This window comes from Nothobranchius furzeri, chromosome 11, assembly GCF_043380555.1.
Source record: "Nothobranchius furzeri strain GRZ-AD chromosome 11, NfurGRZ-RIMD1, whole genome shotgun sequence".
In the NCBI taxonomy this organism is placed as follows: domain Eukaryota; kingdom Metazoa; phylum Chordata; class Actinopteri; order Cyprinodontiformes; family Nothobranchiidae; genus Nothobranchius; species Nothobranchius furzeri.
The window spans coordinates 64,292,678-64,314,549 of record NC_091751.1 but is presented as its reverse complement, the minus strand read 5'-3'; the positions used below and the strand labels follow the sequence as shown (position 1 = coordinate 64,314,549).

Below are 21,872 nucleotides of genomic sequence, written 5' to 3'. Positions count from 1 at the left end.
CAGCCTTTTTCTTTTTTGATCAGGGATGTGGTTATAGATGCAGTTTTTTACATCTTTCCAACTTCTGTTCTAAAGTGCTGTCTCTGTACTGAGTGCTTTCACACACAGCATTTTACCAGGAACTCTTTCAAGAGTGATGTACCGACCAAGCTGTTGCCAAACCGCTTCTTTCCCAGATTTGCTCCAAATCTTTCGGTTGAATTTCTTAGAGGTTAAATCCTGTTGATCCATGTCTGTAACAAAAAAAAAAAAAAAAAAGAAACATGCTTTTATTAGTTAAAGTCATGACATCATGTTTAGGTTGTGTTTTCAATTCTGACTGTTTGGATTAGGGATGAGCCGGATACTCGTTTCAGAAGAGTATCCGGTACGGATAAAGCATTTTTGACAAGTGAAACGAGTAAAAATCGTAAATATCTGTAATCGTGCTGAAGGAAAATCCTCATTGGGTAACTGACTGTCTTCACGCTCTGTGATTGGCCAGTCAAATAGAGCACCCGCCCCTCCCTACACACAAAACTCAGCAGCCGGGAGCTCACAGCTCAGTCCGTGTCCGGTCCATCCAGAAAACTCCAAATCTTGCAAAAATTCATCTTGCAGTGCAAGGTTACAGACTTGGATCAGTGGGAAAACCCCTTTTCTAACCAGCCCAGTCAATTTCCTAAGATGGCAATATTTGGTTAGCTTTAGCTAGCATTTCATATTAAAAAGTGATGAAAAATACTCTGTAAGGATCCTATTTTTTGGTGACCTCAATAATCACAGCCTGCAAATGAAATAACAGGAAGGAATACAGGAGTTATTTTAGACCGGGGACTACATTACGACAACAAACTGCTGCATGGCGCTGCTGCAATGCACAAGAACATCACGCAGCAACCCCAAAAAGACACCTACATTTATAAACACAAATACATAGCTATTGGGCTTATATCTGGGCTTAGATTCCAGTTCCTGAAGGACCTTGGTTCAGCGTGGTTGGACCTACAGAAATATTTGAAATTAAATTACTTACTACAAGTTTTTCAAACGTCTGTAACCCCCAAATTCCACTACCTCCGCTCCGCTCCGCTGCGGTCCGCCCCCGCCTTCCGCAGCCGCTCGCTTCCGAACTCAATTTTTACCGGTATGCGCTCTACAACGGCTCCGCTCCGGTGCGGAGACCTGAGGTGGGCAAACAAGCATGCGCGGGATTTTCAAGATCTTGCGATACAGTCCGAGCAATAAACGCGGAAGTTAGATCCAAACACCCGTTGTGTTGGAGAAGCATCGGCATGAACTGTTTAATCTGCCCATCATTTGTGTTGAGAGATCAGCAGTGTTTGGATCAACAAAGTGTGACTACTTTGATAGTGAAAACTGTATTTATGGCTAACTTTTGTGCATTTAAACTTCAGCCGCCACTGATAGTTGTTAAAAGTTGTTAAACCTGTGCATATGAAACAAAAAACGCCTTTTGTTTATCGATTTATTGTGAAAAACGGAAGTTGTGCTTGCTCCTTTTCCTGTTGGGCGATGGTGATTTCTGTCCATTGACTGCGGAGGTGCTCCGGCGTCCGGCGAAAATAGGATCGATTCTATTTTTGCCGGACGCCGGAACAGAGGACGGCGCACGGCGCCGCACTGCCGGAGCACAGCCGCAGTAGTGGAATTGCTCTGATTGACTACAACGGGACCGATTTTGCTCCGGCGTTCGTGTCGGAGCGGAGGTAGTGGAATTTGGGGGTTAGACAATGTTTCCCATCCCAAGCGTGAAGCTGACAACGGAGCTGGAGAGTTCCTTCAGTAGCAGACTTACGCATTCTAGGTGTATGAAGGCATTTTGTCATTATTCCTTCCTTTCTGCAGCTGTTAAACTTTATAACTACCAAGATCACCACAAACCAAGTAAACAGCTTTTTTATCCCTGCTGACTTTTGTTATTTGCACAGTTTCTGTGTTTATTATATAATATTAAATGCACTATCTTGGGCAGGATAACACAGAGCAGTGCTACGCCCTGTTGTCCTGGCGGGGAACTGCTTTACAACACTCCCCAGGAGACTGAGAAGTCCGAAAGCAAAACATCTCTGTCCGTGTGTGTGAATGTGGAAACCACGCACCTGTTTTGTCCTTTCCATTTGACTCCTTAGACCACTCAGCTCCTGAAGGTTCTTGGCTCATCATATCTGGATGATCTACAAAAACATTTTAGATTATATGGCTTAATACAATGTTTTTTTAGACTCTGAACTGTAGCTAGGAAATGTATCAACAGATCTATAATTGTTGTTGATAAACAGAAAAAGTTTAGCATCTAACTGAAGGAAAACTGAAGTCAAGTATCTTTGTGCCTAAAATGTTAATATGGTAATGATTTGATGAACTTCCATCTTTCTATAAAGGTTTATGTGAACTCAAACATCCCAAATACATTTCTGTATTTATAATAAGGACAACAATGTGAAATTAATGGGAATAAATGGCCTGTATAGGTATAGCGCCTTCTAAGGCCCCCAAGGCGCTTCACAACACAATCTGCTGCTGTTGTTTCCTTGGGCAAGGCACTTAACTCGCTTTGCCTGCTGGTGGTGGTCAGAGGGACCGGTGGCGCCAGTGTTCAGCAGACCACGACAGCAGCACTCTCTGGTTGGAGCTGGGATCAAACCTGCAACCTTCCGGTTTCTGGACAATCCTCTCTACCTCCTGAGCTACTGCTGCCCCTAAGTAGTTAAGTTGTTCATACTTGTTGTAAAATGTCAAACCTCAGTTTCTTTTTTTAAGGTAATCTCTTTCAGTCTTTTATGGGGAGAATGAATTGCATGTTAGCCATTTTCAGTTACTTAAATATTTGAAAATCTGAAACAAACCTTGAGTAAAACCATGGACAGTGAGCAGGGAAGGGGAATGGGTGGGTGTTCCTTTGTTGGTCTGCTTCTTCTTTGATTTCCCTGTAGGCCTTTGGGTGCACAAGGTGGGTTCATCTAGAGTGATATGAAATTTATGAAAAAAAAATCCACTTAAAGCATTATAAAAAGAAACGGAGGCACGCCAATCTCAGTAAGCCATTGATCATTGACTGACCTTCAGAACTTTGGTCGAGCCCATTGCTTTTGTTTCTCAGCTTTTATCTTTTGAAAGATGCTGCAAAGAAAAGAAAAATAGATCTAATGTCAAGCTATAGACATAACAGTAATAATTTCCTTAAAGAGCAAGTCACCCCAGAGTATAACTTCACCCACACTTCCCATTTTAAAAATGCAACAAAAGGAGGAGTTGCCAGCTTCCCCATACTCTGATTTTTTCCATCATCTGTGTGTATTTTTAAATCCACTGAGTCATACTGTTTTCGCATTCTGATTCAGGTGTCTCAACCCACAATCATTACTAGGGGTGTAATGGTACGTTGAACTCGTATTCAGTTTAGTTCAATGTTTAATATTCCGTATATTATTATTATTATTATGATATTTATTTATTTAATATCTGAAGTGACTCGTTACAACCGAGGAATGCAGCAAAGCATTTGTGAAGCCACAACATGCACAACCTTGAGGTGGATGGGCTACAGCAGCAGAAGACCCCACGGGGCACCACTCATCTCCACTACAAATAGGAAAAAGAGGCTACAATTTGCACAAGATCACCAAAATATGATGGTTGAAGACTGGAAAAATGTTGCTGGTCTGATGATTCTGGATTTCTGTTGAGACATTCAAATGGTAGTCAGAATTTGGTGTAAACAGAATGAGAACATGGATCCATCATGCCTTGTTACCACTGTGCAGGCTGGTGGTGGTGGTGTCATGGTGTGGGGGATGTTTTCTTGGTACACTTTAGGCCCCTTAGTGCCAATTGGGCATGGTTTAAATGCCACAGGCTACCTGAGCATTGTTTCTGACCATGTCCATACCTTCATGACCACCATGTACCCATCCTCTGATGGCTACTTCCAGCAGGATAATGCACCATGTCATAAAGCTCCAATCTTTTGAAATTGGTTTCTTGAACATGGCAATGAGTTCACTGTACTACAATGGCCCCCACAGTCAGCAGATCTAAACCCGATAGAGCATCTGTGGGATGTGGTGGAACGGGAGCTTCGTGCCCTGGATGTGCATCCCACACATCTCCATCAACTGCAAGATGCTATCCTATAAATATGAGCAAACATTTCTAAAGAATGCTTTCAGCAACTTGTTGACTCAGTAGCCATGTTTACATGCACCAAATTTCCTCAATCCAATTCAAATCTTGGTTGATCGGAATTTCTGAATCACTGTTCACATGGACACAAACTGAAATGATCTGATCATGCCGTGCTTATAAATGCATCAAGCATTTAATCCGATTAAATAGGTTGAGCATGCGCAGAAAGTTGCCTTTCCCGGAAGAAAAATTGTAAACAAACACCATGAAACGAAATGAAAAATGTAAAAACAGAAATAACAATTCTTCCTGCTTTCCCGATTCATTTATTCACTTCAATATTTTTATTTTGCTCATAGAAGTTACGTTTTCTTCAGTGAATAACTGCAGATCTATGCTTTGCTGCATTTTTATTGTTGATTAAAATAAGGGAGGGTTATGTTTCTGCCTCTTGATCAGCTGGTCCGTGGGTCTGAAGTGACAGATATGCCGTTGCGCTGCACTGTGGCGCAGAGTGGGGATGGGGGCGTTTAGACTCATGTTTTATTACTGAGCTCTGTTGTGGCTTATTATTCTTAACATGTGACAATCAGCTGAAACTGTTGAGAAAAATCTGTTTAAAATAAAACAACAGAAGACGTTCAGAAAGTTTAGAAGCCTGTGTTCATCATTAACGAACCGCATCTCAGGTCATCTGCGTTAATGTGCTTTTAACACGGACTTTACTGTTGTCCAGAATATTTAACCGAGGATGTTTTCCTACCCAACATCAGCCTCCAATCAGGTCTGTAAAACTGATATTATCCTGTCTTCTTTACAAGCGTCTCTGGCGTCTCCATCACCTGCTGCAGAAGTTGCTGCGTTCAAAGCTGACAGAAACGGGGATCTGTGCGCTGCAACCTCCGCAATAAACTTGGGTATTTCTAGTACAGATTTGAAAATGTTTGTCGAGTGATTTGTGCAATAATCAGATTTTTATTTTACTTCTACAAAATGCAAGTTCTGAATTAAATATTACTGAAACGGGACGGCTTGTTATCAAATTTGAAAGCCTCTGCTCATTGATTACGCTGTCATTTTTGAAGTCAGGCAGTCCAAATGACAGCGGAGAGGCCCGCTCGCTGTTGCACACATGCGCAGTGGGCATTATTTTACCCCAACAATCCGAATAGCTGTGTACATGCACGTCAATCAGAATGATGATCGGACAAAACCACCTCCCTCAATCGAATTGAAATTTCAATCCGATCGGGCCAAATCGGATCAGAATATTTGATTGACATGTTTACATGCAGAATTTTTTATCTGATTGGGCGTTCAATCTGATGAAATATGCACATGTAAATGTGGCTACTGCCACGTCGAATTAAGACGGTTCTGAAGGCAAAAGGGGGTCAAACACCGTATTAGTATGGTGTTCCTAATAATCCTTTAGGAAGAATAGAATAGAATACACTTTATTGATCCCACAGTGGGGAAATTCACTTGTTACAGCAGCACCAACACTTAAGGGGATAATCAGAAGAAAATTATGATATAGGTACATGTATATACACATAGGCAGCAATCTAGTAATGTAACCTTCGACCACTAAAAAAACACGAATAAAAATGAAAAAAACTTGGGTTCCAACACTATGCAGCATGCTGTGACAACCTGGGCCGCATTCCGCTTGGCCTGCCGGTACCCATCAGCTGCCTCTGGAGTCCCACAGGCCAAACAGACCCTATAGGACTCTTTATCTTTAGCTTGACGGCATCCCTAACCGTTGGTGTCCACCAGTGGGTTTGGGGGTTGCCACCACGACAGACACCAACAACCCTGCGGCCGTAGCTCCGGTCAGCCACCTCGACAATGAAAGCACGGAACATGGCTCACTCGGACTCCATGTCCCCCGCCTCCCCCAGAACATTTTGGAAGTTCTGTCCGAGGTGAGAATTTAAACTTCTTCTGACAGGAGACTCTGCCAGACGTTCCCAGAAGACCCTCACAATACCTTTGGGCCTGCCAGGTCTGACCGGCATCTTCCCCCACCATCAAAGCCAACTCACCACCAGGTAGTGGTCAGTTGACAGCTCCGCCTCTCTCTTTACCCGAGTGTCCAAGACATGCGGTTGCAGATTAGATGAAATGTCAACAAAGTCGATCATCGAGCTGCGGCCTAAGGTATCCTGGTGCCAAGAGCACATATGGACACCTTTATGTCTGAAAATTGTGTTAGTTATAGACAAGCCATGACGAGCACAGATATCCAACAACAAACACCACTCAAATTCAGATCAGGGGGGCCGTTCCTCCCCACCACACCTCTCCAGGTCTCACTGTCGTTGCCCACGTGAGCGTTAAAGTCCCCCAGCGGAATGAGGGAGTCACCAGAAGGAGTGCTTTCCAGCACCTCCTCCAAGGACTCCAAAAAGGGTGGGTAGTCTGAACTGTAGTTTGGTGCATAAGCACAGACAACAGTCAGAACCCGTCCCCCCACACGTAGGCAGAGGGAGGCTACCCTCTCGTCCACCAAGGTAAACCCCAATGTACAGGCACCAAGATGGGGGGCAACTAGTATGCCCACCCCGCTCGGCGCCTCTCAGTGGGGGCAACTCCAGAGTGGTAGAGTGTCCAGCCCCTCTCAAGGAATCTGGTTCCAGAGCCAGACCCATGTATTGATGTGAGTCCGACTATATCTAGTCGAGGTGACATTCCACGTACCGAGAGCCAGCTTCTGTAGCCAAGGATCAGACCGCATCTGAGCCTTCGGCTTCCACCCATCACACATTGCACCTGACCCCTTTGGCTCTTCCCACAAGTGGTGAGCCCATTGGAAGGGGGACCCACCTTTTCTCTTTGGGCTGTGCCCGGCCGGGCTGGGTGAAAGCCCAGCCACCAGGCGCTCGCCGACGTGCCCCACCTCCAGACCTGGCTCCAGAGTGGGGCCCCGGTGACCCACATCCGGGTGAGTGAACACTGTGTCAATTTATATTATTCATCATAATGGGTCATTGGGCTGCTTTTTGTCTGATCCCTCACCTAGGACCTGTTTGCCATGAGTGACCCTACCAGAGGCATAAGCCTCAGACAATATAGCTCCTAGGATCATTGGGACACACAAACCCTCTCACCGCGGTAAGGTGGCAACCCAGGGAGGGGCGTCTGGCGCAATTACATGTGAAAACTCTCTCGGGATGTAATGGGCTGGAGACCAACAGCCAGTAACTCAATGTCATTTGTGCAGAGTTTATTTTTAATGGTCACATACGCTGGGTTGCACCATTTCTCATTATTAAACACAACCAGACCCCCACTCTTGCGCTTCACACTCCACGCTCCTGTCGGCCCACGTGAGTTTAAATTCTCCCAGTGAAACCTCAGTCAGCTATGAGCTCATCCGTCCACGTTTCCTTAAAAAATAACAGACTACACTGTCTGTAGTCTTGCTGCAACCTGGTCAGTGCTGTGAGCTTGTCCATCTTATTGAGAAGAGAACGGACATTTCCCAAAATCACGGAGGGAAAGGGTGAGTGTAGGTTTCCGACAGAGAACCCAGCTTGCTGACTGGTGGACTGTCTTAGGCTGAATTTTTAAACTCTAAATAAGATGCACTAAAAAGCCATAATAATGACCACACATTTCTACAGCACTATTAGACACTCATTGATACAGTTTATCAGCAAAAAATAAGTTGATTTGGGGGTGACTTGCTCTTTAAGTGATGTCTGCCAATATAGTTAGTGGATAGACCAGGAGTCACAACAACTCATACAATCACGTGAATGTGGAAGTCACTCACCTGTTTTCTCTTTCTCATTGAAATCCTCTGGAATCCCAGCTCCTGAGGGGCATTGGCTCTGCATGTCTGGAAAGATGTCAGATTAGATGATTTAACACAAGTTTATCAATAATTTGAACTATGGCTATGACTATTTAGCAGAGTTATTAATAAAGTTAGCAAAGTTTGAAATATGAAGGGCAGTCTAAGGCACTCCTTTACATTATTCAAGCTGTCTAATCAGCCCCTTGATTTGCCACACCTTTGAGGTGGGATGGATTATCTTGGTAAAGAAAAAGTGCTCGAGAACACACATGTAGACAGATTTCAGAATAATATTTGAGGGTCATGGGTGTTTGGTGTATGTAGAAAAAGTTTCAACTGTTTGAGTTCAGCTCATGAAAAATGGGAGCAAAGACAAAAGTGTTGCGTTTATATTTTTGTTCAGTGTAGATAACCAATCTAGCAAAAAAGCCATGTTTGGTGTGTTACAGCTGGCCGTAAGAACTGGTTCTCTTAAAAGATCCAGGGTTCCCATCACTAGTTAAAAGCGTCCGGCATCCGGCCCAAAATGGGTCAATCCAATTGTGTGTCAGCACTTTGCTGTAGGGTGGGAGTTCGTTTTGACGATCGTATCAAGAGCCCTATCCTGGCAGCAGCCAGCTAGTGCCAGCCGGGCACTACCTTGCGCGTCCTTCAGTCAGTTCAAAATATTCTACCACACAGCCCTCCCTCTTTCAGCCGGTTTCTGCTGCAGAGAGTCCAGATCTAAATGTGTAGACTCTACACGAGGCTACACATAGAGATCTGGCTGCTGCTAGGTTAGGGTCTTACAGCTCGGCTCACTAAAATGAACCGGCTCTTTCGGCTCTTAAACAGCTCCTCATATTTTTCGTTTCCTAAATGAATTTATCACCAGAAATTATATAAAACTGTATGTAAACTGAATTACTAATCTACAATATACATTTTATCAAGTGTTTATTGTTTAAATAACTTATTTTATTCAACATGAAGCAGAGAGCTACATAAACACATTTTAAATGACAAAAACAAACTCTGCAAGTAAAATTTGTATTAGTTTTGAACTATTATAGCCTTTTGGATATATTTACCCTTTGCACAATCTACACTCTGTCTTTTAATTGTCACTGTAGTTAAAATTTGTCCAAACCTTGGTGCCTGTCCTGTTTTCACTCATGTCCTCACCTTTCTGAAGCTTTGTTTGATTTTCCTTTCTCCTCTTACAGATTTGTCCCCACCAATATTTACAGGTCTTATCAGTTAATGTAATTTGTCTCACAGGCATTTTGTGCATGCCACCCCTCTCCCTGCCTTCACAGCATCGGAGCTCAGTGAAGCTGATCTCCCCCACTTGAAAAGTAAAAGCAAATAGGTTTGTGCCACTGTCGCCCCAATTTAAACTGCACAAACGAAGAACTAAAATGTAGACTATTTTGGAATGTTTTGGAGCATCACACAACAATAAAACTTGTTATATCTCAGAAACCATAGCAACACAAATTATATTTCAACAGCACAAACCAGCACAAACATAGCACTAAAAAGTAGACTACTTTGAACTGTTTTGGTGCAGTCTGGGTTAGGGTTAAGAATAACCTATAAAATAAAGTGTAATATCTCAGAAACTAACCGCACAGCCTATTTGCTTTTACTGGAGGTCAGCTTCACTGAGGCCCGCTGCACATGTGCGCTCAAGTTTTGCTGTGTTCTAGTGGCTCCAGGGCCTGCGGGTACAGTCTATGTAACTCACTTTGACTTCTCCAGGAGGGAGCCAGTTCCTGCAGAAGGGACCTTTCTCCTAACGGTCACATAAACAAGTCGGCTCTGAGAGCCGTTTCGTTCGTGGCCAACACGTCACTAGTGGGTTTTTTTAAATGTCAAAAACTGATTATTGTATCCACATTGCCTATGAAAGATTAGATTTCCCAACAAAATAATATTTCTCTCTTTTTAGATTTCATTGTACACCTTCCATCACACTGAATCCTTTTTATAATGTTAATGAACCCTATCACAAAATAGAACAACACTGCTCTGGTTGAAATGTACAGCATTATTAATGTTACATAAGACAAAACCATGTCCCTGATACAAAATTACTGAAAACTACACTTTGAGTCCTCACAAATACAGCTCACTTCAGGCCCCGTAGCTTTACCATGCAGACAGCCACTTTGTTTTAATTTAAAAATAAGTTTTAAAAATGTAAGTAGGTAAAGCGTGTCTTTATTTCTTTAAACATACCTTAAAGTTGAAAGAAAACAATAGTCTCTGATAGAAAATTACCTAAAACTCACAAGCACAGCTCAATTCAGTTCAAATTGTTTTAGCATGATAAGAGCTGTAATTGTCTTATTAAAAAAAGTGTAAATGATTTCATGGAATATTTTAAATTATATGTTACCTTTTTGGGCTGTGGAGTTATTCCTCTTTTCCTCTGTAGAATTAGTCAAAGACTGACAAAGTTGGAGAGATCCAGGGCAGCTCCGGTACTTTCCATCTACAATGCACATGCTGCTTTCACGAACAATGAGACTGCAAACTTGATACATTAAAAATTTAGGGTTTTCCAGCTGATAATGTCTTAACAGACTTCAGGCATGAGCTAATTTCATGTGCAATATTTAAGCAATAATCATTTTACAGAAAACTCATAGCATTCACAAATAAACCTCTTTAGATGTTTTTATTTCAGTATAGTTGGACACACCAATTTTCCCTGAATGCATCATGAACTTTTGCTCCCCTGTCCAGTGCAGGTGCAGAGCCACTCCCCACCCCCACTCCCAAAAAAGTCTGTTTCTGCTGAAAACTAAAATCACACTTGACCATGTGAGTCTCATATGTATATATTAGATATTTATTAATAAATATATGAGCATATATTTCAACAGCTTACACACACATACATACATACACACACATTATATATATATAATATTTATCTTGTTCATTTAATTTATTTTTTATGTATTGGGGCTCAACCAATGAATCAACTGTGATGGTGTTGAGAACAAGAACGTTCATACCTACAAACTCTGAAGGGGTGAAAACTGTGACAAATAAAATCAACCCCTGTAAATGGTCCTTGCATGCTGCAGATGTACATCAGTAAGTTTTATAGTGGCCTGGGGTGTCATTTATAAAGCTTGCTTACCCACAAAATGGGGTTGCAAAACTGCAAAAGTAACTTGCCATTCAAACTTTGGGATTTATAAAGGAAAAAGTAGTGGGAAAATGTTGGCAACTTTGAGTTGACCTAAGGAGCTGGCTTACGCACATTTTGGACATGGAGAGTTTTTGGATTTTGGACAATGTTAAAAGTATAGGAGCTTTTTTGGGGACATTTGAGGGGGCTCTTTAGACTAAGAATGACATATCAGAATGCAGACACTACCGCCTTAAAGGGAGGGTTATGACGATGAAGTGACCTGATTTCTGACCATTTAAATCACTCCTGTGACCCACACCGTGACCTCAAAATTAGTGGAAAAGGCCATGTTAAAGTATGGGATCTTTTTGAAGAACATTTGGGGGGGATTTTTTGCGTATGAATGACATATCAGAATAAAGACATGACCGCCTCGAGGGGAGGGTTATGACGATGAAGTGACCTGATTTAAGACCCTTTACATCCCTCCTGTGACCCACACCTTGACCTCAAAATTAGTGGAAAAGGCAATGTTAAAGTATAGGAGCTTTTTGAAGTACGGGGGTGGGGGAATTTTTTGCGCATGAATGACATATCAGAATGTAGAAATGACCGCCTCAAAGGGAGGGTTATGATGATGAAGTGACCTGATTTAAGACCATTTACATCCCTCCTGTGACCCACACCGTGACCTCAAAATTAGTGGAAAAGGCAATGTTAAAGTATAGGAGCTTTTTGAAGTACGGGGGTGGGGGAATTTTTTGCGCATGAATGACGTATCAGAATGCAGACACTACCGCCTTAAAGGGAGGGTTATGACGATGAAGTGACCTGATTTCTGACCATTTACATCACTCCTGTGACTCACACACTGACCTCAGAATTAGTGGAAAAGGCAATGTTAAAGTATAGGATCTTTTTGAAGAACGTTTGGGGGGGCTTTTTTGCGTATGAATGACATATCAGAATAAAGACATGACCGCCTCGAAGGGAGGGTTATGATGATGAAGTGACTTGATTTAAGACCCTTTACATCATTCCTGTGACCCACGCCGTGACCTCAAAACTTGTGGAAAAGGCAATGTTAAAGTATAGGAGCTTTTTGAAGTATGGGGGTGGGGTCTTTTTTGCGCATGAATGACGTATCAGAATGCAGATATGACCGCCTCAAAGGGAGGGTTATGATGATGAAGTGACCTGATTTAAGACCCTTTACATTGCTCCTGTGACCCACACCGTGACCTCAAAATTAGTGGAAAAGGCAATGTTAAAGTATGGGATCTTTTTGATCTCATGACACATCTGCGTGACCATCACCCACAACTCTACAGTAAACGCAAGGCAAGTTAACGTTAGCGTTTTAACTAAAATGCGTGATCCGAGGATTTGGGTTGAGGGAGAATGCAACGAGTTGCTATATAAAGCAGCCGAAACACTGCAACCTGCATGTAAACCGTGTCGCAGACACCCCCATATTGAAATGACGCTATGCATTACGGGGCTCCCAGGGACAGTTAAGAGTTGGTCTCTCTCCGAGAATAATTATGAATTTAACAATGATTACTGCCTGATGACATTTTCCCAAATTTGCAAAGCTCACCGGAAGGACACAAACCGAGGACAATTTTTTCCTGATATTCAGGGTTTATGTAGTTGTCTGAAAATGTAACACGTTTAAAAAAATACCACGATAATACCGAAAACCGTGATAATTTTGGTCACAATAACCGTGAGGTTAAATTTTCACACCGTGACAATGCTAGACATGACCACCTCGAAGGGAGGGTTATGATGATGAAGTGACCTGATTTAAGACCCTTTACATCCCTCCTGTGACCCACACCGTGACCTCAAAATTAGTGGAAAAGGCAATGTTAAAGTATGGGATCTTTTTGAAGTACGGGGAAGGGGGAATTTTTTGCGCATGAATGACTATGTAAAGCAGCTGCAGCACCGCTACCTGCATGTAAACCGTGTCGCGGACATCCCCATTTTGAAATGACGCTATGCATTACGGGGCTCCCAGGGACAGTTAAGAGTTGGTCTCTCTCCGAGAATAATTATGAATTTAACAATGATTACTGCCTGATGACATTTTCCCAAATTTGCAAAGCTCACCGGAAGGACACAAACCGAGGACAATTTTTTCCTGATATTCAGGGTTTATGTAGTTGTCTGAAAATGTAACACGTTTAAAAAAATACCACGATAATACCGAAAACCGTGATAATTTACGTCACAATAACCGTGAGGTTAAATTTTCACACCGTGACAATGCTAGACATGACCACCTCGAAGGGAGGGTTATGATCATGAAGTGACCTGATTTAAGACCCTTTACATCCCTCCTGTGACCCACACCGTGCCCTCAAAATTAGTGGAAAAGGCAATGTTAAAGTATGGGATCTTTTTGAAGTACGAGGAAGGGGGAATTTTTTGCGCAGGAATGACTATATAAAGCAGCTGCAGCACCGCTACCTGCATGTAAACCGTGTCGCGGACATCCCCATTTTGAAATGACGCTATACATTACGGGGCTCCCTGGGACAGTTAAGAGTTGGTCTCTCTCCGAGAATAATTATGAATTTAACAATGATTACTGCCTGATGACATTTTCCCAAATCTGCAAAGCTCACCGGAAGGACACAAACCGAGGACAATTTTTTCCTGATATAGGGTTTATGACTCAAGTAAGGGTAAAAAAAAGTATCTGATTAGAAGGCTACTTGAGTACCGAGTATCATCTGATCTAATATTTTTAAAATGATGACATCAAACAGACAAAAAATAAGAAGTTATGGGCAAATATGCTAGAAATGACCGCCTCGAAGGGAGGGTTATGAAGATGAAGTGACTTGATTTAAGACCCTTTACATCCCTCCTGTGACCCACACCGTGACCTCAAAATTAGTGGAAAAGGCAATGTTAAAATATGGGATCTTTTTGAAGAACATTTCGGGGGCTTTTTTTGTGTATGAATGACTTATAAGAATAAAGACATGACCGCCTCGAAGGGAGGGTTATGATGATGAAGTGACCTGATTTAAGACCATTTACATCCCTCCTGTGACCCACACCGTGCCCTCAAAATTAGTGGAAAAGGCAATGTTAAAGTATAGGAGCTTTTTGAAGTACGGGGGTGGGGGAATTTTTTGCGCATGAATGACATATCAGAATGTAGAAATGACCGCCTCAAATGGAGGGTTATGATGATGAAGTGACCTGATTTAAGACCATTTACATCCCTCCTGTGACCCACACCGTGCCCTCAAAATTAGTGGAAAAGGCAATGTAAAAGTATGGCATCTTTTTGAAGTACGAGGAAGGGGGAATTTTTTGCGCATGAATGACTATATAAAGCAGCTGCAGCACCGCTACCTGCATGTAAACCGTGTCGCGGACATCCCCATTTTAAAATGACGCTATACATTACGGGGCTCCCAGGGACAGTTAAGAGTTGGTCTCTCTCCGAGAATAATTATGAATTTAACAATGATTACTGCCTGATGACATTTTCCCAAATCTGCAAAGCTCACCGGAAGGACACAAACCGAGGACAATTTTTTCCTGATATAGGGTTTATGACTCAAGTAAGGGTAAAAAAAAGTATCTGATTAGAAGGCTACTTGAGTACCCAGTATCATCTGATCTAATATTTTTAAAATGATGACATCAAACAGACAAAAAATAAGAAGTTATGGGCAAATATGCTAGAAATGACCGCCTCGAAGGGAGGGTTATGATGATGAAGTGACCTGATTTAAGACCCTTTACATCCCTCCTGTGACCCACACTGTGACCTCAAAATTAGTGGAAAAGGCAATGTTAAAATATGGGATCTTTTTGAAGAACATTTCGGGGTTTTTTTTTTGTGTATGAATGACTTATAAGAATAAAGACATGACCGCCTCGAAGGGAGGGTTATGATGATGAAGTGACCTGATTTAAGACCCTCTACATCCCTCCTGTGACCCACACCGTGACCTCAAAATTAGTAGAAAAGGCAATGTTAAAGTATAGGAGCTTTTTTGAGTACATTTGAGGGGGCTCTTTAGACTAAGAATGACGTATCAGAATGCAGACAATACCGCCTTAAAGGGAGGGTTATGACGATGAAGTGACCTGATTTCTGACCATTTACATCACTCCTGTGACCCACACCGTGACCTCAAAATTAGTGGAAAAGGCAATGTTAAAGTATAGGAGCTTTTTGAAGTACGGGGGTGGGGGAATTTTTTGCGCATGAATGATGTATCAGAATGCAGACACTACCGCCTTAAAGGGAGGGTTATGACGATGAAGTGACCTGATTTCTGACCAGTTACATGACTCCTGTGACCCACACCGTAACCTCAAATTTAGTGGAAAAGGCCATGTTAAAGTATGGGATCTTTTTGAAGAACATTTGGGGGGGCTTTTTTTCCTTTTGAATGACATATCAGAATAAAGACATGACCGCCTCGAAGGGAGGGTTATGACGATGAAGTGACCTGATTTAAGACCCTTTACATCCCTCCTGTGACCCACACCGTGACCTCAAAAATAGTGGAAAAGGCCATGTTAAAGTATGGGATCTTTTTGAAGTACGAGGAAGGGGGAATTTTTTGCGCATGAATGACTATATAAAGCAGCTGCAGCACCGCTACCTGCATGTAAACCGTGTCGCGGACATCCCCATTTTGAAATGACGCTATGCATTACGGGGCTCCCAGGGACAGTTAAGAGTTGGTCTCTCTCCGAGAATAATTATGAATTTAACAATGATTACTGCCTGATGACATTTCCCAAATTTGCAAAGCTCACCGGAAGGACACAAACCGAGGACAATTTTTTCCTGATATAGGGTTTATTACTCAAGTAAGGGTAAAAAAAAAGTATCTGATTAGAAGGCTACTTGAGTACCGAGTATCATCTGATCTAATATTTTTAAAATGATGACATCAAACAGACAAAAAATAAGAAGTTATGGGCAAATATTGTATTTTAAATACTAAAGGGGAAAAATGTAAACAAATAAACAACATAATTACAAAATAACAAATTTTAGGCAAAATTTAGACACAAACTGAGGACAATATTTTCCTGATATACAGGGTTTATGTAGTTGTCTGAAAATGTAACACGTTTAAAAAAAATACCACGATAATACCGAAAACAGTGATAATTTTGGTCACAATAACCGTGAGGTTAAATTTTCACACCGTGACAATGCTAGACATGACCACCTCGAAGGGAGGGTTATGATGATGAAGTGACCTGATTTAAGACCCTTTACATCCTTCCTGTGACCCACACCGTGACCTCAAAATTAGTGGAAAAGGCCATGTTAAAGTGTGGGATCTTTTTGAAGTACGGGGATGGTGGAATTTTTTGTGCATGAATGACTATATAAAGCAGCTGCAGCACCGCTACCTGCATGTAAACCGTGTCGCAGACACCTCCATATTGAAATGACGCTATGCATTACGGGGCTCCCAGGGACAGTTAAGAGTTGGTCTCTCTCCGAGAATAATTATGAATTTAACAATGATTACTGCCTGATGACATTTTCCCAAATTTGCAAAGCTCACCGGAAGGACAAAAACCGAGGACAATTTTTTCCTGATATACAGGGTTTATGTAGTTGTCTGAAAATGTAACACGTTTAAAAAAATACCATGATAATACCGAAAACCGTGATAATTTTGGTCACAATAACCGTGAGGTTAAATTTTCACACCGTGACAATGCTAGACATGACCACCTCGAAGGGAGGGTATATGATGATGAAGTGACCTGATTTAAGACCCTTTACATCCCTCCTGTGACCCACACCGTGACCTCAAAATTAGTGGAAAAGGCAATGTTAAAGTATGGGATCTTTTTGAAGTACGGGGGTGGGGGAATTTTTTGCGCATGAATGACTATATAAAGCAGCTGCAGCACCGCTACCTGCATGTAAACCGTGTCACGGACATCCCCATTTTGAAATGACGCTATGCATTACGGGGCTCCCAGGGACAGTTAAGAGTTGGTCTCTCTGCGAGAATAATTATGAATTTAACAATGATTACTGCCTGATGACATTTTCCCAAATCTGCAAAGCTCACCGAAAGGACACAAACCGAGGACAATTTTTTCCTGATATAGGGTTTATTACTCAAGAAAGGGTAAAAAAAAGTATCTGATTAGAAGGCTACTTGAATACCGAGTATCATCTGATCTAATATTTTTAAATTGATGACATCAAACAGACAAAAAATAAGAAGTTGTGGGCAAATAATGTATTTTAAATACTAAAGGGGAAAAATGTAAACAAATAAACAACATAAATACAAAATAATAAATTTTAGGCAAAATTTAGACACAAACTGAGGACAATATTTTCCTGACATACAGGGTTTATGTAGTTGTCTGAAAATGTAACACGTTTAAAAAAATACCGCGATAATACCGAAAACCGTGATAATTTTGGTCACAATAACCGTGAGGTTAAATTTTCACACCGTGACAATGCTAGACATGACCACCTCGAAGGGAGGGTTATGATGATGAAGTGACCTGATTTAAGACCCTTTACATCCCTCCTGTGACCCACACCGTGACCTCAAAATTAGTGGAAAAGGCAATGTTAAAGTATAGGAGCTTTTTAGAGTACATTTGAGGGGGCTCTTTAGACTAGGAATGACATATCAGAATGCAGACACTAACGCCTTAAAGGGAGGGTTATGACAATGAAGTGACCTGATTTCTGACCAGTTACATCACTCCTGTGACCCACACCGTGACCTTAAAATTAGTGGAAAAGGCAATGTTAAAGTATAGGAGCTTTTTGAAGTACGGGACTTGGGGGGGCTTTTTAGACTAGGAGAGACATACCAGAACGCAAACACTATCGTCTTAAAGGGAGGGTCAGAACACTATTACTAAAACAATAATTTCATCCAACCATTCATCCATTTTCATCCGCTTATCCTGAGTTGAGGCAGCAGCCTAAGCCATGAGGCCCAGCTGTCCTGAGAGAGAGTTTGAAGAAAATCACAATTTCCCATTGAAAGTGGGGATTTTTGGTTAGGGTTAGGGTTTACAACATATGTGAATTTCGTGTCCCTATGTAGAATATAACTATTTTTAATAATTTAAAAGCAACTGGACGTTTGGGCCAAACCCTAGGCCCCAAACGAAGCCTGACCTATATTTGTGCCCCTTTTTGGCCGCCGTTCGGCCCACGTTGGTTTGATGCACACAAAAGTTGTTTTGGTGCATCCCGATGCTGGCGCGACCCACAGGTTTTAAATTTGTGCCGGTCGCATTGTTGTAAAGGTTTGTTTGGGCCCAGAGGGCAGTTTCCCCGCCATTTTTGCCATGTGCTCGCAAATGTGTTATTTTTCAACCGATTTTCACCAAACAAACACCGATTTGGCATGCCACCGGCACCCCGAGCTAGCCCAGGCGGATTGGTAGCCATTGCATCGTTCTGGTGGTGTTCTGGGTCAGAGGTCACAACGTTTTGGTACATGCAGAAAAAAGGAAGGTTTTGGTCTGAAAAACAATGTTCTCTTCAACCTAGAGACTTGAACCTTTTACTGTGTCTTTACATAGCTGGCAACTCCAAAATATTCAAGTGTCAAGTTGCTGTCTCATTCAAAAGGGTCATATATGCAGAAAAAAGGAATGATTTGGGCTGAAAAACATGGTTCTCTTCAACCTAGAGAATTGAAACTTTAACTATATGTTTACATAGCTGACAGCTCCAACATATTCAAGTTTCAAGTTGCTGTCTCATTCAGAAGGGCCAGAGTTTACAGCCTATATTGGCTATAGTGTATTATTTAATATGATTTAACAATGAATTTGAATTTATTATTATTGTAATTATTTTTATTTTATATGAATATAAGGAGCAGAATTAGTCATTAGAATTAAATGTTAACCGAGAATTAATTTAAAATATTTTGTCTAAACTTATAAATCCATGTAGTTTTTAAGTTTCATTTCATTTCACTTACTTGTCAAGCAGGTCACATAACTACAAAAGCCAATCAGAAAAATCCATGGCCTCAGCCAATCAGAAAATTGGAGCAAAAAATTCAAGTCCAGAGCTGCAGTACTAGTGTGTGTCCACTAGGTGAGCTCAAGAGTTGATTCCAAAACACACATGTCAGTAATTACTATTTTTCTGAGGTATTTTTCTGAAACTTTGCCAGAACACGTTTGAGTGTAATTAAAGAAGATTTAAGGCAAAATTTTGTGAGGACATGGCAAAATGTCCTCACAAAGGAAAATGTCCTCACAGTACAGGTCGTTTGTCAAGGGTACGTCCTCACAAGTATAGTCATACAAACACACACACACACACACACCACACACACACACACACACACACCACACACACACACACACACACACACACACACACACCACACACACACACACACCACACACACACACACACACACACACACACACACACACTAGGGGTTGTATCAACTAGTTGCTGTCACGTGATAATGACCGACAAGATGCAGTCCTTGGAAAAGACAGCAGGTGATGAGCCCCTGCGCGTTGGGAGGCAATGCGCTGTGCCAGAGCGTCGGTATCTGACGCCTGCTGTAAAACAGACATTTAACCAAGTTGTGACCTTTACCCTCTTGCAATTTAACCTTCCCCTCACCCCCATCCTAACCTTAACCAGCCTGCGCATGCAAAGCTCTGATCGTTGATGCGCTCCAGACATCTGCGTCCTGAGCACGGCCACAGTAACATTATCAAATCAGGTGTCGCCACCTCAAAAACAAATTTAACACGCAATCGTTCATGTCGGCTCATTTCCTTTTATGTTTTCTGTCTTTTATTTGTGCCTGATGCGTTTTGCTGCTGCGAAGCGGAGCTCATCACCTGTTTTGTCCTCCGGTGATTTCATCTCACTGGTGTGGCCGGCGCGCACTCCGCTGTTTTTGTCGGCAACAGCCGTAACAAATGGGTTAGGGTTTGGGTTAAAAACAAGTTAGTTTTTGTACCTGGTGGTTGCAACAAACAGACACACTGAAGGTGATCAGAAGTGAGGAACAGAAAATTAAATAATTATTTTAATGTTTAGAGCAGCAGCGACTCTGAGAGGCTGCAGGCGCATCAGTGAGTTTGCGGCCGCTGCGCAGGGGGAGGGGGGAGAGGGCTGATGCAGGGAAACAGTAAAGATGCAGAAACTACCGTTGTTAGAACATATGTGTTTAACCAAGTCATGCAGCCCCTAACACACACATATTAAGGCCAGGAATCGATTCAAATAAATTAACTAATTAATCTCAAATTATGAAAAAAATTATTCGCAATTTTTTCTAATTTTTTTCCAGAAAAAACACAAGCAATAATCATGCAAAAATATAAGAGAGGTTCATTTTATTTAGAGCTGAAACGATTCCTCGAGTACCTCGAATAATTCGAGTACAAAAAATCCTCGAGTCAAATTCTCTGCCTCGAGGATTCGTTTAATTCATATTTAATTAATTCATGGCTTTGCAATCGCCCGGGGTCATGTTTCACCCGGACCGAAATAAGTGACGCACATGCCCACTGGACTGAATGCACACGCGAGTGGCGAATGTAACTTAACTTTCTCTTAAGCCATGGCGGACAACGTGGACCCCGGTGGAGTGCGAAAAAGACAGAAAATGTCAAGTTGTGGAACCATTTTTCACGTCGTTAGGCGGAAAACGTAGTCCAGTATAAATACTGTAAAAATGGATTTAGCCTAGCACAACACCACATCCTCCGTGCTGCAGCACCTGTAAATGTCACTTCTGCAAGCGGACTCGGAGCCTCTACAAGATAATGCATTTTAGCCTGTTTTTCTATATATTCTGCGGACACTGTGCGACTTTTTCATTTGTAGCAGTCAGTTTCAGCTCACACCGTACATCTGGTAGCAACACGTCGGGCTTAAAATGTGCTAAAAATAGCAGTTTTTACACAACACGTCGGACTTTTTATTGTGTTATTGATGTCTGTTGTCCCTCGGGGTTTCTGCAGGAGGACACGGGTATTTATGAGTGGCGGAGGAAAACGAAAGAAAGTAAATAAATGTTTTGTGATCAGTATAATTTGACAAAACCACAGCAAACATGCTTTTGGCAATCCTTGTTAGTGTGAGAAAAAAAGTGTGGAAATTAAAACGGACGTGTGTTAATAGGGAAACAGCCGGCGAGCTGTTTGCGCCGTGAGCGGTTCTGGTTCTGTTTGGGCCGCAGCCGCTCGCAGCGTTATCCTCCTAGTTTTTGTCTGGCTTGCAGGCTAGCAGATTCTCGCACGAGGGGAAAATCGGCTCAGGTTTACTTATTTTTTGCACACGCATTTGTTTACTGTGAAGTAAAGTTGAAGTGCTGAAGTTATGCAAACTAATTTTGAATAAAACTTGAATAACTGGCAATTGCTTGCTCATTTTAAGAGGTCTTTCATAATTATAACATGCTATTTGATATAAAATCAAATCACTTTTATTGTCACGTCACATGTGCAGGTACACTGGTACAGTACATGCGAGTAAATTCTTGTGTGCGAGCTTCACAGCAATAGAGTTGTGCAAAAATACAGTAATGTAAAAACAAGTAAAATATAAAAATGGCTAATCTAAGTATACAAATGAATAAAGTAAACAATAAGATAAGAGATATAAAATGTACAGAGGTTGGTATCTGCAAAACAGTGGCATTAATGTATAGTATGGAGCGTGTAATGTTGGAACTTGGTGGAGCTCGCGACGAGGCAGCCATACTCGGCGCCATCTTGGCTCATCAATATATGATATAAAGGTTTACAAACACAAAAGGG

General features: G+C 41.8%; 1 protein-coding gene and 1 long non-coding RNA gene across 3 annotated transcripts in view; one reads left to right on the top strand and one right to left on the bottom strand.

Moving 5' to 3' along the window:
- The window catches only part of sugt1 (SGT1 homolog, MIS12 kinetochore complex assembly cochaperone), an 84,872-nt gene that overhangs the window by 32,194 nt on the left and 30,806 nt on the right, over positions 1–21,872 (top strand). The gene's annotated exons all lie outside the window — the stretch shown is intronic.
- LOC129160656 (uncharacterized) lies at positions 17–10,433 on the bottom strand. 2 transcript variants are annotated; one of them, XR_011515504.1, is made up of 6 exons: positions 10,320–10,433; positions 7,913–7,978; positions 3,064–3,123; positions 2,850–2,963; positions 2,103–2,177; positions 17–233 (listed from the first exon to the last, which is right to left on the bottom strand). It is a non-coding gene; the product is annotated as an uncharacterized lncRNA (long non-coding RNA). The 2 variants fall into 2 exon arrangements; XR_011515503.1 differs by lacking the exon at positions 10,320–10,433 and having other exon boundaries at positions 7,913–8,074.